Source organism: Anser anser (assembly GCF_964211835.1).
Source record: "Anser anser genome assembly, chromosome: W".
In the NCBI taxonomy this organism is placed as follows: Eukaryota; Metazoa; Chordata; class Aves; order Anseriformes; family Anatidae; genus Anser; species Anser anser.
This window is the reverse complement of record NC_139731.1, coordinates 6,408,600-6,430,583: the sequence shown is the minus strand read 5'-3', so window position 1 is coordinate 6,430,583 and position 21,984 is coordinate 6,408,600. Positions and strand designations below refer to the sequence as shown.

The window sequence follows — 21,984 nt, the reverse complement described above, 5'->3', positions numbered from 1 at the left end:
TTCCTGTTCCACAAACTGTAATTTCGATCGAGACACCTTTAATCTCCTTTCCCCTAAAAAGTTTAGCAATTTAATAGTAGCTTCTCGGGTTCCCTCTTCAGTTTCTCCTGCTATTAATAGATCATCCACATATTGCAATAATTTGACCCCCCTAGGTAACGTGAAATCTTGTAAAATTTTTTCTAAAGTTTGTCCAAATAGATTTGGTGACTCTGTAAACCCCTGTGGTAGCACAGTCCATCTTAATTGTTGTTTTCGTCCCGTTTCGGGGTCCTCCCACTCGAAGGCAAAATAATCTCTGGATCTCTCATCCAGAGGGCAGGCCCAAAATGCATCTTTCAGATCTATTACACTATACCAGGTATGTTTGGGAGATATGCGACTCAATAAAGTATAAGGATTTGCCACCACAGGGAATTTAGCGAGTGTTCGCTGATTTACAGCTCTCAGGTCTTGCACCATCCTGTATGACCCATCCGATTTTTTTACGGGGAGGATGGGTGTATTATGAGGCGACATGCACGGTTCTAAAGTTCCTTTTTCCAGAAGTCTGTCAACCACAGGTTTTAACCCCTTTCGACCCTCCATTGGTATAGGGTATTGTTTGACTCGGATTGGACGATGGGGATCCATTATTTGAATATTTATGGGGTCCATTTCTATCCTTCCAGTCTCCCCCTCCTTATACCATACTAAAGGGTTAATGACTTCTTCATCTTTTTGTGTCAAAGTGTATAATTTAATCTGCAATTCGTCCCCTTGACTCTGAATGCTCAAATTCAATCTTAAAATCAAATCTCTCCCCAGTAAATTGTACTCCGCTTCAGGGAGCAAAAGAAAATCATTAACATAAGTTTTCTTCCCAGTTTCTACTTTTACATTTTTCAAGACAGGCACTCTAAAAGGCTCTCCTTTTGCCCCTATCACTGACATATAATTGTTCCCTTCCTCTACTCCTTTTGGAAGTTTTTGAATAGTAGATTTTTCAGCTCCTGTGTCCACTAAAAACAAAACTTCCTCTTTATGGGGACCAATTAGTAGTTTTATCAAGGGCTCCGTTGATGTTGACGTCCCCAGAAGATATAGCCCCTGACACCCCTATTCTTCTTTGAATGTTTTCTCATCTTGCTCCCGCTTACGACAGTTCCTCTGAATGTGTCCCTTCTTGTTGCAATAGTAACAAGCGGGAATGGTGTATTTCTCTCGACAAGACTGCCCCCTAGGGGCTTTCTCTATTCCCTTCTCCCTCCTTTCTCCGGACAGAGTCTTATTTCTCTGACTTTCTCTTACTGCTGCTACAAAAATCTTAGCTTTTGCTTTTTGTTTTTCCTCATCTCTCCTAACATATACTTTCTGTGCTTCCCTAAGTAACTCTTCTAATCCCCTCTCTTGCCAATCTTCCAGCTTCTCTAATTTCCTCCTTATGTCCCCCCAGGATTTAGCTACAAATTGCGTTCTAAGGAGTGCAGTTCCAGCCACTGTATTCGGGTCAATTCCAGAATACATTTGTAAACTTCTCCTTAATCTCTCCAACCATTCTGTTGGAGATTCGTCTTTCCCTTGTTGTTCATTAAATGCTTTATTAATGTTTTGCCCTCGGGGAACAGCTTCCCTTATTCCCTGTATGATTAATGTTCTCAAATCCCTCATATTCTGTCTTCCTTGGGGTTGTTGATGATCCCAGTGGGGATCCACGTTTGGCCATTTTTGGTCTCCTGGGGGTCCTGCCTGATTCTGTCTCTCCCACATTCTCATTCCAGCTTGCCTAATCATTCCTTTTTCCTCGACAGTAAATAAGATCCCTAAAATGGACTGTATTTCTTCCCAGGTATAAGTATTGGGACCTAGGAATTGGTCCAGTCTTTCAGCTACTCCGAGGGGGTCATCTAATAAGGCCCCCATTTCTTTCTTGAAATTCCTTACATCTGTGGTATTTAAGGGGACTGCCACAAACCCAATGCCTCCCTGATTGCCTCCCAGGGGTACCTCTCTTAAGGGATATAGAGAAGCTCCCTCATATGTGGCAGTCCTACTTCTCGTACATGCAGCCGGGGGTCGGTCTGATTCCGGTGCTGTCGGCGGTGGAGATACCACAGCTGCCGGAGGTGGGGCCACTGCCAGAGGTGGATTGTTAGAATATAGAGGTGGTAAATTATCTAATGGCTCCCATTTATCCTCTTTTTCTTTTTCCCGTTTTTCTTCTCCTTCTTCAAACTCCTCCTCTGTTTTTAGTGTAAATACTGAGGCTGGAAAAGGACGTGAAGTCCTGATCCATAATCTTGCATAATCACTTTCCTCCTGACTAAAAGGTTCCTTTGAGTTAACATGTAGATTTAAAGCCTGGCAAACCCAGTCTTCAAAAGATCCGAAAATAGGCCAAAAGACATGTGGTCTTAAAGGCTCCTTTGGCCATTCTATCATACAATACTGAATCATTTTTACTTTGCTTTTTCCTTTTCTGGGGCCCCTATCGTTCCAATTTCTAATCATTATCCCTAATGGACTTTCTGGTGGTATGTCTGGTAATTTGCTCCCTTTTCTCTGGTCCCGGGTCTTCGATTTAATCTGACCCATCTAGGAATTTTACTGTGGCAATTCCTACAGCCCTTAGTTGCCTTAGTGAGAGTGTCTTGCAGGGGGTTTAGGACCTATCACCCGCCCACGAATCCTATAGGAATCGCTTCGGTCCTTCACCGGCCAAGTCCCTCGCGGGAGATTGGAACCGCGGTTAGAAGACCTCCACAATCGCTTCGGAACTACGTTCCGTCTCAATCACACTCTCACACACACACAGGCAACCGAATCCCACCCAACCGAACGGTATACACATTAAATACTTACGACTCCGTCGTCTTCGTTCGGATCTTCGCGCGCAGAATTACGGGCAAAATATAGTGCTGCAGCCGGCAAAAGGGAGCTCATAAAAATCTAAATCTTTGCTTGCCCTTATTCAGGTTCGAGATGGCATTAGTCCCGACCTGACTCGAACAGGAGCCACCAAATGGTGGGGGCGCCCCTCCTAGATCAAGTCAGAATTCAGGAACCAAGACCATCCCGGACGAGCCCCCAATTGTTATAAATGACTGAGTCCCAAATAGGATTACAATCAGAGTTTACAATTTATTAAACGAATAGAGGCAAGCAAACAGCGCTGGGTGCGCCGGGAGTCTCTGCTCCACCGGGACGCACACCCGTTACGTAAGGCATCTAATTTTTTATACTCCTAGGCTAATACATATTTATTACTACTTCTAAAAGAGGCAAGGTTATTATAATTGGTTTCCCGAATCCGACGTCCTTCCAGGTGCACCTGCTTATCAGTCTCTGTTACTTTCTCGGGGGCCGCTCGGACAGGGAGACAGGGAGGCTCATATTCTTCCTCCTTATCTAGTGGTCTCTTGGCCGGCTGTCAGAAGTTACTGCACATTCGTGCGAAGTCAGCAGTTTTTCTCCGAAGAAATCCCTTTGTTCTCTTCTCGCCTAAACCCAGGCCTCAATGTTAACCCTTCAAAACCCCTTAGTGGCACGAATTGCTGGACCATTTCTTACAATCACTATATTCCAATTTCGAGGGATCATAGCAGGAGAAGGTAATCCGGGCTTGGGAGCTCCCATGTCTTCCATTGCATTGTTTATTTGACGTAAATCGTGAAGTAATCGCCATTTTCCGCTTTTCTTTTTAATAAGAAACACGGGTGAATTCCAGGGGCTGGTTGTGGGGGTAATGTGTCCCAATTGTAACTGTTCTTGGATAAGCTCATGGAGAGCAACGACCTTTTCTGCAGGAAGCGGCCATTGATTCACCCACACAGGATTATCAGTCCTCCAGGTGAGTCTCATGTGCAGTCATTCGTCAATGACCGCTATCGAAAATTTTCTGGAAAGCTCAGGGTGAACTCGCCCTGTCCCATCACGTCCCTCCCCAGGAGACTGACAGGTATGAGGGCAGCATATGGCTGGATGTTATACAGCGAGCCTTCATGAGTCTTAATGGTAAGCATATACCGGCTCTGAAAAGTACTGGAGACACCACCGACTCCCATAAGGCCTTTTGTGGTGGAATCTAACAGCCAACCTTTGGGCCAATCGTGAAGAGTAATTACTGTAACATCCGCCCCAGTATCCATTAATATGGTTATTTGTGTGCTCAAGGGGTCAGCCTTTGGGTGATGAAGTGTTAGGGTCAGCGTAGGCCTCCTGATGGTGATGGCCGAGGCCCAAAAAGCTGATGGGGGTCCCGTTGATCCAAACCTCGCATCGTGTCGGTCGTGCATCTCTGCTTGTGGAACTATGGCTTTAAATAGTATTAACTGTGCAATTGTAGTCCCCTTGGGTATGAGCATCGGAAGGGAGTCCATGCCATTGCTTGTATTATGCCTTCATAATCGGCGTCAATGACTTCAGGCAGTACAAAAAGTCCTGTTAGCGTGGCGGCAGACCGCCCTAGCAAGAGGGCACTGCATCCCTTCCCTATTGGTCCCTTTACGTTTAGAGGTATTTTGCGGACCCGAGTGTCCCAAAGGGTGCAGCTCGTTACCGTAGAGACATCCAATCCGGCGCTTCCTCGGGTTTTGGCTGTGAGGGAAACTACGGTGACGTAGTGGGCGGGATCGCTGGAGCAGTGGGCGGCTGCGGTCGCAGCCCGGTAGTCATCATCGCCCGGGGCGGTGACTTCCGCGAGGACGGCCCGCCCACGGCGGAGGGCCGGGGCACTTGTGTCATCGCGCGGCCCCGCCCCGCGCTCCGCTTCCCGTTTCCCTGCCGCGGTTGTAAAGCTCGTCCCTCTGCATTATGCTTCGAACGGCACTGGCTAGCCCAGTGCCATCCCTTGCCGCACCGTGGGCAAACAGTGGGAGGAGCAGGGTTACCGCGTTCCCCCCCCCCCCCCCCCGGCTCCTCGCTGTGGGCATTCAGTGGCAAAATGCCCCGTGGCTCGACAGCGAAAACACCGTTTACCCCCGGTTTTAAGCGCAGCAGCAAAAGCTCCGGCCAAAGCGGCAGTGGGATGTTCTATGGATCCAACTCGATTGCAAGCCTCTATCATTTGTACTAATGTAGTAATAGCAGGCAGGGCTTGGAGAATTTTCTTACAGTCTGTGTTTGCATTTTCCACTGCCAGTTTTAGTATAAGGGCCTCTTTGGCCTCACGGTTGTCAATTTGTTTGTCCAAAGCGTCTCGCAATCTATCAATGAATTGCATATAAGGCTCGGTAACTTGTTGCCTAATGCTGGTAAATGACGGCTCGACTTTTCCAACTTCAGGCAACTTCAACATAGCCTGGAAGGCCAGAGACGCGGACTGCCGCAAGATGGCATCGTCGAGCCTAGCCTGCAATCTCGGATCAAGTAACGGCTCAGTCCCCACCAACTGTGGGATCCCGGATCCCCGGAGGGGGTCGCCAGGCTGCCGTTCTATGTTACCCAGGGCGGCTAATTCGCACCCTTCTTTCCATTTTTGCTCCCACAGTAATTTTTGTGTTGGCGTTAAAATCATCGCGGCTACCTGATGGCAATCATACAGCACCAACAATTGACCAGTCATAACATTTACTAACAATGACTGAGTAAATGGTGCATGTAGTCCATATGTAGTCACAGTCTTTCTTAATTCTTTAATTAGGTCCCAGTGGAAGGCATTATATTCATTTGGACCGTTGGGTCGCACCTGCACCGGGAAAGCCATTTCTACCGGGTCCCCGTCCTTTAGCGCTTCCCGGCGCACTAGCTCCCATCGTTCCCGCGGGTCGAAAGCTCGGGCCCCCAGGGAGGCATTATCGGGGGTAGGCAAGGCGGGAGCCGAGGGGGTCAGCGGGAAGGGGCTCTGCGGCGGTGGTCCGTGGCCCTCTTCCTTGTCATCCCCCAGGTCTATCAAATTGCACCGCTGTGGTGACCTTGCAGGCTCTGATCTCGGTTTGGCTGCTTTTATTGCCTGGGCAGCGGCGTTCTGTACTTCCTTTTCTGCCTGCCACGCTCTTAAAGTCTCAGTCACCAGCCACCATGTAGTCATCACCTCAGCAGCATTAGTATCCCCACTGGACGCTGCTTCCCATATTTTTTCCCCCGCTTGGTCCCAAGTTTTTACATCAAATGCTGTAGACGCCATTGAGGGGAACCCTTGTTTTCGCAAAATTTTCAATAATAGCTTTATCTTAAATGGATCATATTTTACTCCCCTTGCTATTAGGAGTTGCTTTAGTAATTTCACTATAGCCTCTTCTTCTGCCGAAAGGCTAGCTCCCATGATTAATGCCCAGCCGCTCACCTGTCCTTCAGGTGATGTCCCGGGGTTGAAGCTGCAGTCCAGCTGCGAGCTTGATTCGTTCGGCTGGGTTCTGTTCAGACTCTCGTGCAGCGCTGCTCCTCCCTGATCACGTCAGGGTCACCATTTGAAGGGATGCACAACACAGACTCCTGATGGCTCTTGAACAGGAGAACCTTTTTTGCCATTTTTCACCACTACATATACTTTCCCCATAGCCCCACGCACTGTCCACGTGCCCGAATCTGTCTTAAAATTGATTTAGAGACCCTCAGACACATGCCTTGAGCCAGCCAGCAATTGGCCACTGCCCAAAGCTCATCTTTAACACTGTAGCCAATTTACTTTATCTCGACCTTGCTCAAGTTTTTGGTTCTACCGCTGTTTTCCTCATTATCTCTAACTCAGGGACGTGTGAAACAGCACAAAGCTCCCTGCGAATTCCTTTCCCACAGAGGGGGATTTTTTTTTCCTCCACATGGGTGCTAACTTTTGCCATTGGTGAAACATGTTGTGATCCCATCTATTTCTGATTGTGGGATACCAGCTTGCACAAGATCATTCCACATCTGTTTCCTTGTTACCCATGATGCAACTCCTTTTGGTTTTGCTGGCTTTCCTTTATTCACCACCTGCACAGATCCTCCCAAAGTTAGATCCCAAATTTCCCTCTAGGTATTTGCTAGGGTGCCTACATTACCAGTAGCACTCATGACTGTTGGTATAATCAAAGGTTTCAGTGAAGCAAGCATCCCTCTCAAAAGCTGCATTTTGATACTTCTTGTTACTGCTACCCTATCTGGATTGGATCCTGTAATTTAACGCATGAGCCATCCCCATCTGCCGCACTAAATTAATAACTTCTTCCATTGTATATCAATTTCTGAGGGACGATGCTAATACGACAGGATCTGCATATGCTGTTAAAATTGCTGCATACAACCATTGATATAGCTTACGTTCAATAATAACCTGCCCATCGGGATCTCTGATATTTTGTAATTGAGCATATCCTCTGTGTATCTGATCATCACCAGCTATAGGGCTTAATAGATCTTTTTCATCCATTAATAAACAGATAGATGCAGCACCACTATTCCAAGCTCACAAAACCCATGCCAATACACCTTCCCCACTGCTTTGCTGACACATTTCTAAAAATTCCCTTAACTCTTTTGGGGTATAAGCGTGTGTGATCAGTACCCCTTCATCTGCCAGCTCCTGCTGCCCCTTCATTTGTATGAGGAGTTGTGCTTCTACCACCTCCCTACCTTCTAAGTCTGGCTCAAATTCAATCTCATAGTCTGAAGACTCACTCCAGATATTTCCATCCCATTTCCTGGGATCCCATGAAGGTTACATAGTAAGAGCATGAACTTGGGAAGGCAAAACCCCACTTTTCCCATATCAGCGCCTTTGTTCGTTAGCAATATGCACCACCAGCTGTTTTACAGTGCACTGCTGCTCATAGCACAGCTCTGCTTGAGCAGTACTTCTTGCACAATCACCTTTGCATCTTGTAAAGTCCCGACCTCCTTTTCCAGCTCTCTCACTTTACTACATAATGTTACAAATTCACAGTCAAGAGCTCTAAAACCAGTAGCTCATAGCCATCCCAATCTTGCTGCCAGCTTGCAAGAAGACTCTGATGCCACTTTCCATGGCAATCCGCACATAACCATCTCAATTGTCTAGGGGGTAACCACTGCCCCGTCAACTAGCTCAGGCCATGCTTCCAGCGGAGCCATCATAGCTAGGAAAGCAGACACAGGGGTCCAGCACTCAGTACTGGGCCATCCCAGAATGTGGGGAGTCACCACCACAGCCTCCCCAGTCTCCGACTTTTTTGCTAGCCATGGCATAACTGTTCCTGGATGCTGCCGACTATGCCAAATGTGCGAGTCAGCACAGGCAGCAGGAACAACCACAGACCCATGACTGAAACACAAAGGGTACATTTATTTTCATTACCTTGCCAATGGGGGATCCCTGAAGCAAGCAACACTCAGGCAGAGGCACACAAATGGGGACACAGGCACTGCTGAACTCGGTCCATGCTAGAGGATTGCTGACCTATTGTTTACACCTGTTTATCAAGGGTTCACACAGGCGTAGTTTACCACCATGCTTTGATCTTCACTGTGCTTTGATCTTCTTCATACCAAGGCAGGGAGCTCAAGCATGTCTAATAGGGCAACTCCAAGCCTATACAAAGATGTTCTACTTGTCAAACACACAGAGGATAAAAAGCAATAGATACGTTTTCCTGCATTACTACTCTCCAGGCTTTAGTCCATCCCAGCTGCAATGTCACTTGAGTGTATTTATAATCATGCTCACCTTCTCAATTCATGCTTCCCTTCTCAACCTATTGTCCTCGCCAATTTTCCACTTTTAACCCATTCCTACACACACACAACAATGTTTTAGTTGTTGCAGAGCAGTACTTACACAGAGGTAAGGACTTTTCAGCTTCTTGTGCTGCCCTGCCAGCAAGGAGGCTGGTGGTGCACAAGAAGCTGGGAGGTGACACAACCAGGACAGCTGACCCAAATGGACCAAAGGGATATTCTATACCATATGATGTCAAGCTGAAAAATTAATATGTGTGGAGTTGGCTGGGGGGAGCAGCAGATGCTCGGGGTCTGGCTAGGCATCGGTCAGTGGGTTGCGAGCAACCGTGTTGTGCCTCACTTCTTTTGTATATTCTTTTATTATTTTCCCTTCCTTTTCTGTCCTACCAAAATGTTTTTATAGAATCATAGAATGGTTTGGGTTGGAAAGGACCTTAAAGATCATCTAATTCCAACCCTCCTACCATTGGCAGGGACACCTCCCACTAGACTGGGTTGCTCAAAGCCCCATCTAACCTGGCCTTAAGCACTATTTTCCTAGCTATTCCTAGCTACTTCACTACTTCACTACATCACTACTGGGATCACCACACGGCTGACACGAGCAAGTCCAGGAGGTTCATAAAGCACCTAGATGATAACTTCTTGGTGCAGGTGCTAAGGGAGCCAACTAGGAAAGGTGCCCTCCTAGATCTGTTGCTGGAGAACAGAGAGGGTCTTGTGGGAGACGTGGCAACCGGCGGCCGTCTCGGTCATAGTGACCATGAAGTGGTTGAGTTTAGAATTTACGGTGACAGAAGGAAAACTGCCACCAAAACTTCGGCCCTGGATATGGGGAAAGCAGACTTCAGGCTGCTCAGGGAACTAGTCAGCAAGGTCCCCTGGGAAACTGCTTTTGAAGGCATTGGCGTCCATCAGTGCTGCTCAGTCTTTAAGCACTGCCTCCTAAAAGCACAGGATCAGGCGATTCCAAAATATCGGAAGTCAAGCAGGCGGGGCAGAAGGCCGGCCTGGCTGACCAGGGATCTTCTACTGGAGCTTAGGTGAAAAAAGAAAGTGTACGGCTGCTGGAAGGAGGGTCAGGCAACAAGGAAAGAATACAGGGATGCTGTTCATGTTTGTAGGGAGAAAATTCGTGTGGCCAAATCCCAACTAGAGTTGAAGCTGGCCAGGTCTGGGGGAGACAATAAAAAAGATTTTTTTAGATATGTGAACAGAAAAAGGAGAACCAAAGAAAACATAGGTCCGCTACTAGATGGGGAGGGTCTCATCACAGACAAGGACATAGGCAAAGCAGAGACGTTTAACGCCTTCTTTGCCTCTGTCTTCAACACTGATGATGGGCTTTGGGATCCAGGGTACCCTGAGCTGGAGGACCATGACGGTGGGAATGACAAACTCCCAACTGACCCTGAACGTGTGCCGGATTTGCTGCTCCACCTGGATCCATACAAGTCCATGGGTGTTGTGGTTTAACCTGGCCGGCAGCTTCATTTCTGTGTCTGGAGGACTGCCTGCTGGAAGTTGGAGCAGCAAGCTTCTCAGAGAACCCCTTTTTCCCAATTGTTTTCTTTTGCAATTCACGTACCCGTGCCTCTAGGGTCGCAGCAGATTTTCCATCCCATTTTCTCATGTCCTCTCCATGGTCATGTAGGTAAAACCACAGGGTGGCACGGGGCGTGTACCCACCATATTGTCTACCTTGCACGGATGAATGCTTACCCTTAATAGCTGAGACACTGGTTTGTACAGGTGGGGAGGAAAATAAACTCTCTTTAAGTTGGTGGACCTCTTCAGAGAGTTTCTCCACAGCCGAGACGCAGGCCTGTAGGGAAGAGGAGAGACTTTCTTTCGTACTGCCAGAGTTGTTTAGCCACTTCATCCACTGTGGGTTCCTCATCCTCTTTCCAGGCCATTATTGCCAATGAGCTGGCATATGATGATGGTGCACTCCGTACAAACTTCCGCCACATGGGTCGTGTACAATGGATTTCATCTGGATCTGTGGATGTTTGTGAGTCGTCTAGGTCCTTATAAATTACCTCCTGTATGGCTAATTCCCTCAGGTACTGAATTCCCTTCTCCATGGTGGTCCACTTGCCTGGTAGACATACAAGTTCTTCCTTGAAGGGATACCTTTCCTTCACAGCTGACAGGAGACGCCTCCAGAGGCTGCGAGATCGTGCTCCATCTCCAATTGCTTTGTCAATACCTGCGTCTCTAGCAAGGGATCCCAGCCGCCTGGCTTCCCTGCCCTCTAATTCCACACAATTGGCTCCCGTGTCCCAGCACCGGAGCAGCCAGGTGACAAGCTGCTCACCTATACAGTGACCAAAATCTTTTCGCACATCTCGTAGCTCACGCTGGTATAGGGTTCGGGTAGTTACTGTTGATTTTTCGACATCCTCATCCTCATCTTCATCCTCCTGCACATTTGATGGCCCAGCCTCGTCTTCTCTATACCCAGACCTAGCAGAAGACTGTCTGCGTTCTAAACGACCTGAGTCTCTATACCATTTTTTCACCTTGTCTACAGGGGCAACTTGCACTGCTACAGCTCGTTTCTCTGACCCAGCCACAGGGTCTGCCACAGGGCTTGGAATACCCTCTGCAGGGGCAACTTGCACTGCTACAGCTCGTTTCTCTGACCCAGCCACAGGAGTGGGAGCAGCTGCAGGAGCTGGAGCTGGAGCGGCTGCAGGAGCTGGAGCGGCTGCAGGATCTTCTCACTAGGTTGATAGTAGCATCAATTGCAGCTCGATAGGCACAAGCCAGACCCCAGCACGCTACAGTGATTTGTGTCACTTTGGAACTGCCAGAGTCATGACACCTTTTTCAAGCACTCTACCAGTTTTTTAGGATTTTGCAGTTGTTCAGGGGTGAATGTCCAAAACACTGGAGGTGACCACTGCTCTAGAAACCTGCCCATATCCTCCCACACTCCCTGCCACTCGCAACTATCCCGCCTCAAGACAGATCTCCGGATGAGATTCCTAAGTAGTTGTTTAACCCTCCACAAAACCTGAAGCGCATTCAGGAGACATAACAACAAGAGCAGGCTGGTCTGAGTATCCCAAGGATATTCAACATCTCGGAGAACCACCGTAACTAGCTCGGGGGATAAGAGGGTGGTGAAGGAGAAAGGGAGAGTGAACAGGGAGGGAAACATGTCTTCCCCTGTCCCCTCCACAGATTGGCTCCCTGACGAAAACAGGCAATAGGTGCAATTGCTAATAGTTTCCGAGATATGGTTTCCAAAGTATAGAGTCGACGACAGTGCTGAGTACAAATACCAGGTTAGAGTCATGACCAGAAATCTCATCATTTCATAAGCCATTGTTACACCGCACAGTACCATAACAATCTTAAACCAGGGCCCGGAAAGGATAAACAGTGCAACAGGGAGCACATACAGAAAGTAACGTGCTATAAAACTCAATTTGGAAACAGGCACAGCAGACTGGAGATTAAGGCAATCAACATCGTGACTAGCAACTATTAAGCAGATCCAATACTTATACCAATTTTAGTTTAACACACTCTGGTCAAATTTGTCGATATCTCAACCCTTCGTGCCCCATGCTGGGCACCAAAAGGACTGTTGTGGTTTAACCCAGCTGGCAGCTAAACACCACACAGCCGTTCGCTCACCCTCCCCCCTCCCTCTCTGGGATGGGGGAGAGAAACGGGAAAGTGAAGCCTGTGAGTTGAGATAAAGACAGTTTAAGACAGGAATATAATAATAATAATAATAATAATAGTGATAATGATAATAGTATTAATAATAATAATGTGTAAGAAACAAGTGATGCACAATGCAATTGCTCACCACCCGCTGACCGATGCCCAGCCTATCCCCGAGCAGCCGGCCCCCCACCCCAGCCAGCCACTCCTATATATTGTTTAGCATGACGTCAGATGGTATGGAATACCCCTTTGGCCAGTTTGGGTCAGCTGTCCTGGGTCTGTCCCCTCCCAGCTCCTGCTGCACCCCTAGCCTGCTCGCTGGCAGGACAGAGCGAGAAGCTGAAAAGTCCTTGGCTTGGTGTAAGCACTGCTCTGCAAGAATTAGAACATCAGCATGTTATCAGCGCTCTTCTCATCCTAATCCAAAACATAGCATCCTACCAGCTACTAGGAGGAAAATTACCTCTGTCCTAACTGAAACCAGGACAGCAACCCATTCCAGTGCCTCACCACCCTCAGAGTAAAGAACTTCTTCCTAATGTCTAATCTAGATCTACCCTTTTTTAGTTTAAAGCCATTCCCCCTTGTCCTATCACTCCACTCCCTGACAAAGAGTTCCTCCCCAGCTTTCCTCTAGGCCCCCTTTAGGTACTGGAAAGTCTCTATAAGGTCTCCCCTTTCCTCCTAACCTCTCATCTAAATCTCACCTCTTTTAGTTTAAAACTATCCCCCCTTGTCCTATCATTATCCGACTGAGCAAAGAGTTGCTCTCCATCTTTTTTATAAGCCCCCTTTAAGTACTGAAAGGCCATAATGAGGTGACTCCAGAGCCTTCTCTTCTCCAGGCTGAACATGCCCAGATCTCTTAGCCTGTCTTCACAGGAGAGGTGTTCCAGCCATCTGATCATCTTTGTGGCCCTCTTCTGGACCTGCTCTAACAGGTTCAGTTCCTTCTTGTGCTGGGGGCCTTAGATCTGGATGCAGCACTCTAGGTGGGGCCTCACAAGGGTAGAGTAGAGGGAGAAAAGGGGGAGAATCACTTCCCTCGATCTGCTGGCTGCTCTCCTGTTGATGCATTTGGCCTTCTGGGCTGCAATCACACACTGCTGACTCACGTCAAGCTTTTCATCAACGTTGTTCAGATCAATCTGCAAAGCTTCATACCTGTTGTGCACAGGCACCTGGGAAGGTGGGAAAGTCCCTGAGGGGACACACCTGCCATGCTTACCAGGGACTTTTTGCCATTGTTCCTTATCCTTTAGGTCAGTGTATTCAGCCAGGTAGAGAGAGGATAGGGAATCCTCCATATTGTGCATCCCTTCTGTCTGTTGGGCCTGTCTTAGGGAAGGTACGGAGCGACTCCTGTAGTCTATCTCCCTCTTGGACTCCCTGATACTCCTCAACCTACTCACCTCTTCCAGAAACTCTGTCACTAAATGGAGGAGTGCCTCCACCTGGGCACACCTCCCCCAGATGTGCTCACTCCTGAGGTCCTGAACTGGCATAAGAGTCGAGCACACCCTACAACCTGACACTTGGGTAGCAGCATGTTCCCCCCAGAGCTCTGTCTGGGAGACTGTATGGGTTATGGTGGGTGCCAAATTCCGAGAGGCCATGGCCTTCTGCTGGGTGGATACTCTCACTCCTTGGTCGAGCTGGCCAAGCTTCTGCACCTTCCCACACAAACTGACACGCCACACTCCTAACCTCTCATCCTAGGGGCTGCCATTGTACGAGGGGCTGGGGGCTGGGGCGGCCCCGGTATTCGAGGTGCGGCCTCACCAGAGCTGAGTAGAGAGGGACAATCACTTCCCTAGTCCTGCTGGCCACACTATTTTTGATACAAGCTCCGCCCAATCCTTGTCAGCCATTCTCATGAGAATTGCTGGCTCCTGGAGGCTCCCTTTGCTGCCTGAGCTGCCTTGATGCAGGAAATCCCTTGCACGTCGCGATTCCTTGCTTCACTGCAGAACGCCTCTGTCCCGGAGCTGATCACCTTGGTGAGTGATATGTGGGTAAGAGCAGGGATCTATGATGAACATCACTGCAGGGAAAGGTTGGCCCAAGGCAGCTGGTAATGTGCACACTGGTCGTCTATGTGCTGAGTCCAGCAAGCCAAGGGTATGCAGCAGTTACTGAAAATATTCAGCTTTGCCACTGAGGATAGTAAAGCTGCTGTCATAGTCTCACTGACTTTAAAATGGCAGCAGTTAACAAATACCCCATCTATCAGCAGCTCTTCCCTGCCATTTTCTGATGGAAAAATTAGTAGAAAGGTGACAAGCAGCGAGCGCAAAACAAGTTCCTGCTTACTCTGCAATTGCGTCTGAGTGACAGGAAACAAGCATGGTGGAAAAGCAAAGTAATCCCCTGAACAGAGATCCCTGCACAAAAACAAACAAACAAACAAAAACACAAACGAAAAAAAACCCTTTCTCTTAGTTGCTAATCGGATGTGACGTCAGGATGTCAGTAAGAGTGATCTACTCGGGAGACAGATATGTAGATATGACCACACCCCCCTTCTCTCCTTCCCCCTCCCACTCGGGTTTTAGCTTGGCGGTTGCTATCTTTTTGAACAATCAGCCACTGCCACCAGCCACCAGGTTCCTTCCCTAGCCTCTCCAATGTAGTGTGACTTACATCCAGGGATTGTCCATTGTCATACCACTGCTATTTCACTTGTTGGGGATAGAAAGTGCCATCTCATGCCTTTAGGGAGGTGGAGGAGTTAGTACGTCCCTGCCAACCTTATTTTCCTTCCCCGTTAAGGAAACCGCACCCCCTCCCCTCCGGTTCTAGAAGCTGTCCGTCATAAGAAAGGCTCTGCCTCTTCCGGATATCTTAGGCTGGGTCACTGTTTCTTCCTCTCTTGCTTGCTCTCTCTCTTTTGTGAGTTATAGCAACTGTTGCCTTGTGAATCAAGCGCCATAGTCACTGTAGCCTTGGTGACTGTTACGCATCAACAACAGCTGCTTTTCTGCTGTTTTCTATTTCCTTCTTAATCGTCACCTACAAGAACAGCTGCTACCAACAAGAACAACCTTCCACAATTCAGGTGAATGTAACTGTTATGCACACATTTGTAATCCAGTCTTTTTCTCTCTTTCTTCTCCTTTCCTTTCACTCTAACCTTTATCTTCTCTCTCCATGCAGCATCTGTGCAGGGAGTGCTCCCTTGGGCTTTGCTATTGGGGGGGAAGACAGCTCGAATCCTTTCCCCTCCTCCACCGTCCTTCTCACCCATTTTATAATATGGGAATAAGTATTACTTCCATTTTTTCCAAAAATGATACAAATTGTCCTGTGGTTGTTTATTATGAAGGGAATTTATCTGTTTTATTGGAAGTTGTGATCTGAGATGCTGTGGTACTTGTAATGTTCCAGAATATTTTGTGTATTGATAGGGAAGGCCAGTGGGTAACACAGCAGAGGGATTAGAGATCATTTAAAATTGGCTTGACGGTGTGTGATTAACGGTTAATAGTGGAGGTTGAGAGGCTAATGGGTGCTATATGAAATTCTTCACTGTAATTAGCTGTTGTTTCTGTAAATCAAGCTGTTGGGTTGCAAGCTTTAAAATTTAACTCTCATTGTGCTTCTGAGTTCCCAACTTTCTGTTCTCATTGATATTTTCACTTTATTTATAAACATAATTGTTCTAAATGGAATACTTGACTGCATTATCTTTCATGAACTGATTCAAACCTTCTTGAATTCTCCAGTTCATACTACTTGTAAATTTAATCTGATAGTATAGAAACCACTAAGTTTTCAGTAAAATCAAAAGAATTAAGTGTATTTAGAGTACCCAATGCTGTGTATTTGTCTTATTTTCTTAGAAACATTTGTTCCTGAAGAGCAAAAGAAGTCTTTAATGAGAAGTTACATAGGAATAATAACCATCTACATGCATATATTTTCTTAATTAAGGTGGTCCAAACTTGCTAGTTGGTATGCATGGTTTCTTGTTGTCATTTAGTTCCTGTATCAGGTTGTATTCTCTCAGTAGATGTTCTTAAACAGTCTCATAGTTGATTAACCCTAGCTTATGTTGTCTTAGGAAGTGCATCCCTTCTTACAACAAATGTACGTATTATAGTGTCTTTCTGTTAACTAATGAAAGTGTCATTGCTTTTCTACATAGCAACAGAACTACTGTGGCTTTTAACCTATTTGTAAATTAACTTAAAAGAAGAAAAACATTAGTACTGTGTGGGTATCCAATCCTTCACAGACCCTTAACCAATGTTTTTTCAGTGGTTCTTAACATAAATCCCATGGGTATTTCCTGTATAATTGCTTTCCTTGGATTTGCTCTAGTTTATCTCTCTAATATTCAATTCCATCATTAATTATTAGTTGCCTATTACAAACTGGCACAAAACAGGGATATTTTTATCACGTTATCAGTCCTCTTGAATTAAACCTTTTCTCAACTAAGACTGAAGTTTTGACCTAGCTATAAAGTAATATTGTATTAGGAAAAAAATTGTTTTCTAGATTTCTTTTTTAAACAAACGGATACAAGTCTGTGAAAACGGAAGACAAAATGCTAGATTTTTAAAGTTTTTTTTTTTTTGTATTCAGACAGTGGTGGAAGATAACATCCTTTAAATATCTCGTTGATTTTGTTTCTAGACAAGGAGTTAAACTAAACATTGGTCTTTAAATCTTTTATCAACTTTTTCTTTGTTTTTGCAATTTATGTTTTTGTCCTGTTTTGCTTCCCACCACCTATTGTTGATAGTTTTGTCTGTTAAAACACATCTTATAATTCTGTTTTCTGTATTTGCTGGCACTCAATTTCAATCTTGATTGAGCTCCTCAATTCAGTTTCCTTTTGCTGAATTGTTTCCTATTCACTGTTCTTTTCTTTTCCTTGTTAGGTGCTTCACCTCCACGTGATTTAATATTTCACAGTTTACTTGAGATAGTGGGATGTGGCAAGGTTGGGAAGCATTGCACGTCAGTCATATCTGAAGTATATCCAACTGAACTGCAGGGATATCCTACAGTTACTCTTTTGTTAATCTCCTGTTTTATTTTGGAGCGCGAACTTTACTGGCTTCATCTCAACATACACACAATTGATGTTTAAAATCTATTTTGAGGAAGACTTCTTTAGTCAACTGTAAATGACTAGAAAGAATGCTTATTTAGCAGTTCAGGATCTGTTTTTCTCATTTTCTCGCCAGCAACCTGAAGGCTAATTTAAACACCTCTGTTGGTGCGATAACCCTTTACCATGTTAAATTTGCCATAAACATTTTCGAAGTGTAGATGGCAATATCTCTTTCACTTCAGGTAGATCTTTATCATGTACATGTGAAACAGTTGTTTAGAAAGAATAAGCATGTGCGTATTTGTCAAGGCCTGATCTACATACTTGCATCAATTACTTAAAGTTTGATGCTGAGGTGTGAGGGAGAAAGAATTAGAGTGGAAAAGACTAAAGGGAGCATTCAACTTGGACAAGTTGTATGGTAGAAGCATGCTAGCCTCACGGATGAGGTAGATCCTCCATAAGAGGGGAGAGGGGAGTGCTGGTTTATAGAATCCTAGAAAGAATGGCTTGGGTCGGAAGGGACTTTAAAGATCATCTAATTCCAACCCCCTTGCCATGGGCAGGGGCACCTCCCACTAGACCAGGTTGCTCAAAGCCTCATCCAACCTGGCCTTGAACACTTCCAGAGATAGGGCATCACAACTTCTCTGGGCAGCCTGTTCCAGTGTCTCACCACTGAGTAAAGAATTTCATCCTTATATCTAATCTAAACCTACCCTCTTTTACTTTAAAACCATTACTCCTTGCCCTATCACTCCACTCACTGACAGAGTCCAGTCCTTCCCCAGCTTTCCTATAGGCCCCCCTTTAGGTACTGGGAGGCTGCTATAAGGTCTCCCCGGAGCCTTCTCTTCTCCAGGCTGAACAACCCCAGTTCTCTCCAGCCCCTGATCATCCTTGTGGCCCTCCTCTGGGCTCATTCTAATATTTCCATGTCCTTCTTGTGCTGGGGGCCCCAGAGCTGAACACAGTACTCCACGTGGGGTCTTATGAGAGCAGAGTAGAGGGGGAGAATCACCTCCCTAGACCTGCTGGCCACGCTTCTTTTGATGTAGCCCAGGTTACAATTGGCTTTCTGGGCTGCAAGTGCATGTTGCAGGCTCGTGTTGAGCTTCTCATCCACCAACACCCCCAGGTTCATTTCTTCAGGACTGCTTTCAATCCATTCTCCACCCAGCCTGTATTTGTGCTTGGAATTGCCCTGGCCCAGGTGTGGGTTTTATATCAGTAGGGCCTGGTTCTGGTTGAATTTCTTTGTGAAAAATCTGTATTCAGCCAAGCTGTCTCACCAAACTTAATGGATTGAGGCTCTGTCTTGTTTTATGTAAACAAACCTGTTTGTCTGCAAAAGTTTCATTTACTTTAATTACATTCAAGGGAGTATCTTATAATACCTAATAAAAGGTTACTTATGGTACAACTCAAGTTAGAGCATTTTGCAACTGTTATTTGCTGAAGTACCTCCTGTCTCTAGTATTTCGTTGGGCAACACAGAAAAAAAGAATTTGCCTCAGTGGAAACTAGATCTAACAAATTCATGACAGTACAATGTAGTTCAGATAACCAGTAATTCTTAAGTACAATTCAGTAAGTGTTTTTAGTTCATAACATACCTAGATATTTTTAACTGTAGCTGTGTTGATATCATGATTCTAGGCTTTTTTCCATCGCTTTTGAGATCATGGTCAGTAGGGTAGCTTTTAACGTTGCAGTGATCTGTCCTTGAAAGTAATTTAAAGTAGCAAAGACTGTGTGCTTATTAGTTTCTTTTTTGCATGAGTTAGTTGATGGAAATAGGTGCTTGATTCTGGAATCCATTAGTTGCCACTGCATTTATTTTCTTTACAAGGCTAAATCCTAAAAGTACAGTGTTGAGGCAAGAGATGATGGTTTGTCTTATAAACCCATTAACCTAATGTAGGCAAGAAAAGGTCTGGTGTTGCTTTAGAAAAGACATTGCAAGTTTATGAATTCTGAAGAAACAAAATACCAGTTGCAAAACCGTTTGTCTTCGTGAATGCTTTCTTAGGAAGAAATTTGCTCCCCCCGACGTTTTGCCTTCAGAGCAGTCTTCATTTTTATTACCTCTTTTTGAGAGGTACTATTAAAGCAATATGAAATGTTTTGAGGTGCACAAACTAGGTGTTTTATAGAATAGTTAATCTTAGCCTTTTTGATAACTTTTGTGACATCTTTTTATTTTTGTTCTCCTGAGGAAATAGTTTGTGATACTGCCCTCCATCTAATTTGAAAGAAAGGTAGAGGTATCTGAATAATTATCTGGGAAAGATAAGAAAATTTATCCTACTGTTAAAGGAAAGGCAGTGTTCAGGTGTTATGTATTTCATTTGGCAAAAGACAGCTGGACAATTGCCAAATGTACTCTATCTATTGTAATATGGATATGTTTAAAGAGCAAAAGGCATAAGCCAGACTTGCTATTTCCTATAGATGTCACTAATTGTGTTACTATACAACAACTTTTTGGAGAAAAGCCATGTTGTTCACTTCTATGTGCCATTTCTTAGCCCTTCTCCAGTGGATTTGCTAAAAACTTTATTGAAAACACTGATCCTGTAGAGGTAGTTGTAGATACCTAATTTGGCCTGCAGATTTTTTGATTGAAAATGATTAATAAATATAGAAGAACCCAGTTTGACAAAAACATTGTAGTCAACTTGAAGATCTTCTGGACATGTTTAGATATTAAAAAGTAAACATGAAACATCATGATGGCGTGTTTTTTTTAGGTTGTTAATTTATGGTCCAAAATATGGAGTTTGATATATTGTTTTTGAGAGTGTACAATAAAACATCTCTATGGAACATGTGCAGTTGTTTTAACTGTTGAAAGATTAACTCAGATTTCTTGGTGTTTAAGATTTTTAATTGTCCTTCTAAATGATGAATTAGAGGAAAACTTTTGTTTGCGTTCAGTTAGAATGCAGTGCAGATATTTACTGCTTTATGTTAATATTAAAGCAGAAAAAAATATAGTGTTAAAATCTGTTAGTATAACCCTTTTTAAAAAGATATGTCTGTAGGTATGTGTGACTCTTTGTGAAGAGTTCTAAGCTCTTTAAGCAAGTTGGTCAGATGTATAAGGAGGACTACAGGTTTATTAATGCTTCTTAGTCTGAAAGTACCACATACCCTTTAAGTTGCACAGCAACTGACTCCTAGCAACAGTGATGGTTACTCTCAGAAGTTCAGTATATGTCAGATGTACTCTTGCTTCATTGTTACAAACAGTTGTCATGGTTTTCTTTTCATAATAAGATAATTTGAATTTTGAGGGACAGAAAGCTCCTTAAACAGGAAACCCCTTGCAAAGCTACTTCAGAATGCTTCTGGTACTTATGAGAGTGGCTGTCATGTTTTGGTGTGTGTGTGTGTGTCTTTTATTTATTTTGCTTTAGTGTACTATGAGAGAAGACAAAATAAAGAAGTGTTCAATGGTGCATGAAGTGAGGAAGGCATTTAATGCTTGCTAGAAGTGGTTTGCAAATTTCAACTTCTGTTGAAAACTAATCCATTGTAGCACTTCATAAAAGTCACCAACTGAACAAGTAAACATACAAATGTTTTGGAAGGCATCATTTTTTTTTTTGCTTTGGGGTATAAATCAAACTAAAGGAGTTAAAAAGAGACCTCCCCTGAAGAGATTATTCCATAAGTATCTACTATAGGGATTCTTGTGTCTATGTGAGGCTTGCAGTATTGACTAATATCATTTAGATGACTTTAATGCGTAGTCAGTGCTTCATTGGTTCTATTTATTTCTGTTGTCTTCTGTGATGAGTCTGTCTGGGATGGAGTTAACTTTCCCTGCAGCAGCCCATACAGTGCTGTGCTATGCACTCATAGCTAGAACAGCACTGGTATCACTCCAGTGTTGTCTATTGCTGCATAATGCTGGCACAGCATCAGGACTACCTCCAAGCCCCCAAGAGCCAGCAGGCTGGGGGTGGGCAAGTGATGGGGAGGGGACATCACCAGGGCAGCTGATCTAAACCAACCAAAGGGATATTCCATACCACATGATGTCACACTCAGCAATAAAAAGGGGGGCTCTCATGGGGGAGGGGGCTGTCCTCCCAAACAACTGTTATGCGTTTTGAGGCTCTGCTTCCCAGGATGTGGCCGAACATCGCTTGTTGATGGGAAGTAGAGAATAACCTTTTTTTTTTCCCTTTCTCTATGTGCTTCCACGCAGCTTTTTTTTTTCCCCTCTCCCTTTTCCCTTTAGTTAAATCATCCTTATCTCAAACCTCGAGCTCTTTGTGTTGTATTTTCTCCCCCTTCCTCTTTGAGGAGGGGGGAGTGAGAGAGCGGCCATGGTGGAACTCAGCTGCCCACTTGAGTAAAACCACCACATCATCTCATCTTGGTTTAGCTAACAAATATTCTGAGACCATTTTTTGAAAACTTTTGGAAATTAACATAAAATCCTATATTGTTCAAGTTTCATTTACTAAACACAAGAAAACTGGCTATTTTAAATCAAGCTGATCAAGCCAAAGAGGTTTGTGAAATTCTTGTGAAGATGCATAAAACTGACTGCTGGACAAATTTACATTGTGATATCAATCTGACTGTTTTGATTTGTGGAAGAA

General features: G+C 45.0%; 1 protein-coding gene and 1 pseudogene across 13 annotated transcripts in view; one reads left to right on the top strand and one right to left on the bottom strand.

Annotated features, from left to right (window-relative positions):
- The window catches only part of LOC310888710 (arrestin domain-containing protein 3-like), a 494,161-nt pseudogene that overhangs the window by 153,402 nt on the left and 318,775 nt on the right, over positions 1-21,984 (bottom strand). The window lies entirely within an intron of this gene.
- The window catches only part of LOC310888706 (transcription factor RFX3-like), a 258,874-nt gene continuing 249,530 nt past the window's right edge, over positions 12,641-21,984 (top strand). For 7 of the 12 annotated variants that reach the window (XM_083815657.1, XM_083815658.1, XM_083815655.1 and 4 more), the window contains exon 1: positions 15,107-15,358. The gene's annotated coding sequence lies outside the window, so the exon portion shown is untranslated. Of the gene's footprint in view, positions 14,301-15,106; positions 15,359-21,984 lie in introns of those variants that run through there. The other 5 variants (XM_083815660.1, XM_083815651.1, XM_083815653.1 and 2 more) reach the window with 3 other exon arrangements.